The sequence below is a fragment of the Cynocephalus volans genome, chromosome 4 (assembly GCF_027409185.1).
Source record: "Cynocephalus volans isolate mCynVol1 chromosome 4, mCynVol1.pri, whole genome shotgun sequence".
NCBI lineage: Eukaryota > Metazoa > Chordata > Mammalia > Dermoptera > Cynocephalidae > Cynocephalus > Cynocephalus volans.
The window spans coordinates 104,866,776-104,872,775 of record NC_084463.1 but is presented as its reverse complement, the minus strand read 5'-3'; positions in this window follow the sequence as shown (position 1 = coordinate 104,872,775).

Below are 6,000 nucleotides of genomic sequence, written 5' to 3'. Positions count from 1 at the left end.
AATTGAGATACTCAGGCAGGTCTTTAGAAACAAACAAAACAAACAAACAAACAAACAAACAAACAAATACCCCAGCAACAATAATAAATAAAATCCGTTGAAATAAAGAAAAAAAGGAAGAAATATGTTACAATTTGAGCTTTAGCCTTGAGTCCATGAGCTTGATTTTAAAACTAATTTTAAATTTATTCAGAAAATCACCTAAAAATAAGTTTCATTCTAACCCATGTTCTGGAAATCAGTTGCTCTTAGGGCCAGACATAGGCAGACACTATCTAACAGATTTCAAAAATTTCCTAAGAATTGTTGATTTGTGTAAAACATGACATATGTAGTCTGTTCCATCATTACGACCATATTCAAGAAAGTGGAAAATAAGTTAATGTGCCCCAAATGTACTTCCAAGCTTTTTCTTTCCAGTAAAACTAAGCAGGATTCAAAGCTTAGGTCTTTAAGTTTCAAAGTAACTAACTTGATTTTTCTTTAATTCTCTGAGATTTATTTAATTAATCTTCAAAATGGGGAAAATATCCAACTCATGGAAACATTTTGATAACTGTATAGACCAGAATTATCAAGTAGAACTTTTCTAAAATGATGGCGATGTTCTATAATATGCAATAATGAAGACCAGCATAAAACATATGGCTACTGAGTGCTTGAAACATAGACAGTACATTTGAGCAACTCCATTTTTAATTTCAGTTAATTTTAGTTGATTATGTTTAAGAGTTGAACACCATTGTATGTGTCAGCTCAGTGGCTATTGCACTGGACTATACAGGTATATTGCATAAAGAGGACACATAAGAATCATGACTTTGGATTCAACTTTTACTAAGCCTACTTTAAACTGGAATCGTTACTTGTTAGATTTCGTATGTGAGCTCCACTGTCACCAGGCTGGAAGTGGATTTTGTTCTGGATCTTTTGCTTTTGTATCTAAAGGGCGGCATGTTCTGAACAGATGAGCCTGTTTATGACTGATTCTGAGTTCAAAAGTAAAAGATAAAAGAACATAAACAGGTTCCCTTCTAACTAAGCTAGTCCAGTTTTCAAGAGAAGGAAAAAAAGGAGTGAAATCAAGTAGTTGTTCGTGCAAAGATAATGATAAAATAATTGGTTTAATCTTCCTATAATCTCTTAGATACCTAAGGAGGTGTTAATACTTAACAGATTAATGCAACACAGTAATTTTAAACCAATAAGTATTTCTTAATACTTTTAGATATATAACTAAAGCTATCTATGTGTTTCTTCTTGTATTTATGCCTTTCCTACCTTTCTTGTGTTGCACTTTATTCAATTAAGAAGTCTCTGTATTTATTGATTCAAAATCTGGAAAGCAAATGTGTGGGCTTTGGTTTCCAATAGCCTAAGCCTAAAAGTGAGGAAATAGTTCCCGGTCAGAATAAAATATCTTGGCTAGAAAGATAAATGTGAAATCATCTCTAGAACAATAAACTAAGTCTCCTGGGTTAAGGTACAGAATTAATTTGAAGAAAAAGAGGACAGATTTTCTAATATCACAGAGCATTCAGTCTACCTTCTTCTATAGCTACCAGGGGTGAAAACTATGAGGTAAGGACTAGAATAGGGAATGAAAAATAACTGTGTTCTAATTGCTATTTTCCATGTGACTCATTCTCTTGCCACATAACCATTATAACTATCATTCATGGCATTAATATAGATGTCAGGTATTGCACTAGGTCACCTAGTGATAGGAAATGTCCATTCACAGACTGAAACATAGATATTTTGACAAACTTCCCATGGCCCAGTTTGCTATGAAAACAAGTTTGCTGCTGAATTTGCAGAGGTGATGTAAATGTCTCACAGGTAATCATTGGCACATATTTATCAATGGCCAGAGAAGTGTCCTTCCAAAGCCTCAACACTGAGAAAGTATCCACTCTCCATAGCTGATACAACACTGAGAAAGCAGAGAGCTCTCCAATAATTGGCAATATGTTTTCCACCAGCCAGGCATGGCGGAAGTACCAAAATGAATTTATGTTGACTTATAGGAACAGAGTAACATGTTTAACATACTCGAGTTGTTAGTCTGAGAGTCATGTTTAATATGGGGAGTGGAAGGGTTCATTTGAGAACTTCATACTTTGAGTATCTGTAGATCATATTATAGCAACCTATAGAATATGATCCAAAATAGTTTGAAATAATAGCTGGGGGTTGGGGGGGAAGGTGTGAAAGAACCAGCTATATTCTCAGAAATCACTGCTTATTTTAGAACTATATCATTTTACCATTATGATGAGATTCATGAAGGACTTCAGAATGCTTTAAAATGTATGACCTAGAAGACAGAGGTCAGCCAAAGAAAGGAAGACGAGGAAAGAAGAGCTTAAGAAAGTAAATGTCTTATGATTACTGGGTTTTACACAGAAAGGGATAGATTTAGAATGCTTGTAATTTGTATTGTTTGTTTTGTAAGATTCTCTATCTTGCAGAAATAACTTAAAAATTAACTAAACCTCTTCATAGGGAGGAAAGGCCATTTTAGAATCATCGACTCAAGTTGGAATGAAGAGTAGATGCAGGTTTAACACAAGTGTTAAGAACACTATCTGGCACTATGCAGTCTTGAGAAGCTAGGTAGAGACATACTTCTAAAAGACCCAGAAAACCAACTTCTAAGGAAAAGGAAGCCTGTTTTCCATGAATAGGCAGCCCCTGGAACTGTTGTTGATGTGGCAGTCTACAGAGCCAGTGAGAGTCAGTTACTTTGCAGGAGTTAACCAGACTTTATTGTATGGCCTGCAAGGCTACTGTCCAGCTTGGGTGGGAAACATTACTAAAACAGCCATGGTGATTTCAGGGAAGAACAGTTCTCTTCTTTTTACTGTTGTTACAGGCAGACAGTCATGTCATCATACATTGATCTCTTAAATGAAGTCACAGCTAATAAGAAGAAAGCTAAAGGATATTGGTGGGGGTGAGGTAACAAAAGTAGGATTAAGAAAATCAGAAGGTCTAGTTAGCTCCGTTGGTATTATTTTACTCTTTTTAAAAAAAATTATACATGCATGTGGGGTACAACGTTGATTTTCAATAATTGCATAGACTGTGTGGTGGTTAGATTGGTATACTTAGCTTATTCATCATTACAATGCACAATCATTCCTTGTGGTCATTTTACTCTTATATCAAAAAGCTGAAGTCCAGAGACTGGGAGAGATCAGTGATTCTTTGAAATGAGGAAATGTGGATAGGTATTAGAGTTTTTTTTTTTTTTTTTAGGAAAAAGTAATCTGCTGATAATAAATCCACAGGCAGATGCTCACTTTACAGTACACCTCCCTATTTTTCTAGGGCTGTCAAAACCTTATCATTAAATAGACTTAAGAGATTTTCCACCCAAGGCTGTGTCTCCATTCTGCAGTATATTTGTGACTACCACTTGAAGAAGGGAGATCCTGCTAGAGTAAGAAATAGAGACCGATAGATGAGGAATATGAAAATAAACCCATTTTTCTAGGAGACTGTTGCAGAAACTTAAAAAAATAACACCTACCCAGCCAAGAACTCCTTTGCAGTGGGAGTTAGTATCCTAAAGCTTTTCTACTAAAAGTGTGGTTTCTGGGCCTGCAGCCTCAACATTATGTGAGACTTTATAGAAAACGCAGCCTGTCAGGTGCAGACCAGTTCTATTGAATCAGAATAAGTATTTAGATTTTGCAAATGCTGGTAATATTCTCTTTCTTAGCATGAGTTTTTGTTACAAGCTTTTGTTAATTTTGTGTCAATCAATATGTATCTTTATTTGTGTACCTTTTTGTACTCAATAACAAAATACAAATTTAATAAACATGAGCGAAAGTGTCAATTTACAGGTAAACCTGGCAGACTGAATATATGTCTTTATTTCTGCTACTTTCTATGGTCTTCTAAAACTACAGATGTACATTGTGAGAGAAGATAATAGTAGTGTGTATATAAACAAATTTTATAAATACTGTGTACACGTTTTAGATATTATTTTTAAAAGACAAAACAGAATGGAGAAATCCAGGCACCTACAGAAGAAGATACCAATGACAAAAAAATACAAATTTATCTACGCAGAACATTTTTTTTTGGAAAAGCACAGGAATTGCTTGGAAGGCATGATGAGGGGCTGAAAATGGTAGAAAAGGAGCACGTCTGTGTAAGGTTTCCTAGCTAAAGTAGCCAGCTACCCATCCCTTTTAATTCTTGCAAAATTATTAGTGTCTGTAGTACCAAATCAACAATTATTCAGACATTGAGACATTAGGGGCAAAGGATGCTAGGAGTGAGGTGTAATATATAAAATAGAGAGATTATACAAAATAATACATACTGAATGGTAAGACACATGGAACATTTTTCCCCATTCATCTCCTACAATGCTGATAACCAGAATTATACTCCACAGTTATATAACTGTAGTATTATTCTTTTTTTATACTTTTTAAAAAATTTTATTTTATTGATATACAATGTAGTTGATTTTTGTGTCCCTTTACTGATTCCTCCCTCCCCCATCACTCTTCCCCCTCCCATCCATCAACATCATGTCTGTTCACTTCTCTTAACAAGTTCAAGGAATTGTGATTGTGGTGTCTTCCTTCCCATCCCCTTTCCCTCGTTTGTTGGTGTATTTATTTATTTATATTTTAGCTACCACAAATAAGTGAGAACATGTGGTATTTCTCTTTCTGTGCCTGACTTATTTCACTTAATATAATTTTTTCTAAGTCCGTCCATGTTGCTGCTAATGGTAGTATTTCATTCTTTTTTATAGCAGAGTAGTATTCCATTTTGTAGATATACCACAGTTTCCTTATCCACTCATCTGATGATGGACATGTGGGCTGGTTCCTACTCTTGGCTATTGTAAACAGTGCTGCAATAAACATCATCTCAATAGAAAAGACTAAAAGATACTGGCATTTGATTATTCACCCACTGAACTGGCTAGGGCATTTTCTGGTCATCCTACAAACTAACTGATCAGATAACAAATAATACCATGTTCGTTGAAATCCCTGCTGTATTCTTAGTGCCTCACTGTAAAATCTGAATAGACAGCCTAGGATTACCAGGAATATGATTAAATATACAAATACAAAAGTTATATACCCAGAATAAATTCTAAAAAAGAAAAGTCATTTGGAGTAGCAGGGCATATTTAGAGGAGAGATTAAATTTAAAAAGATAAAACAATTTCATAATTAATATTGTCAGTAATCAGTCATATTAGATCTTTGATATAAGAACAGGATAATATTAATAAGAAATAATTAGAGTACAGAAAAATATTAGTACATTAAACAAAAAATATGAGAAGTAAAATAAAAACCAATTGAAAAGTCAGAAGATAGATTTAAGAAAGCAGAACAAAAGGATAAAAGAATAAATATGGGGGGCTCATAGGAAAAGCAATAGGGTCAAACCAGGAGCTCTAATATCTTAGTAAAGGAGTTCTGGAAGGAAAGAAAAGAGAACATACAGGAGAAACTTTTTAGGAATCATACAAGACTATCCCCAAACAAAAGTATGCACAATTCCAAATTTGGAATATCTACTAAGTATGTGGTACAAAAAGTAAAATAAAATTTAATAGTAAGTTAAGAAAATAAAAAGACAACCCACAGACTGAAAGAAAATATTCCAAAATGCATTATCTAATAAAGACCTATATAAAGAACTTGTAAAACTCAACAATAAGGAAATAAACCATCTAATTTAAAAATGGGCAAAAGATCTGAACAGGTGCTTTACCAAGGAAGATATAGAAAGGGCAATAAGCATATGAAAAGGTGCTCAATATCATGTGTCATTAAGGAATTGAAGGTTAAAACAACCAGCTAGCAACCACTACACACCTATTAAAATGGCTAAAATTCAAAACACTGACATCACCAAATGCTGGAGAGAATGTAGAGAAACAGGAAATCTGATTCAATGGTAATGGAGTGAAAAGTAGCACAACAAATTTGGAGACAGTTTTGC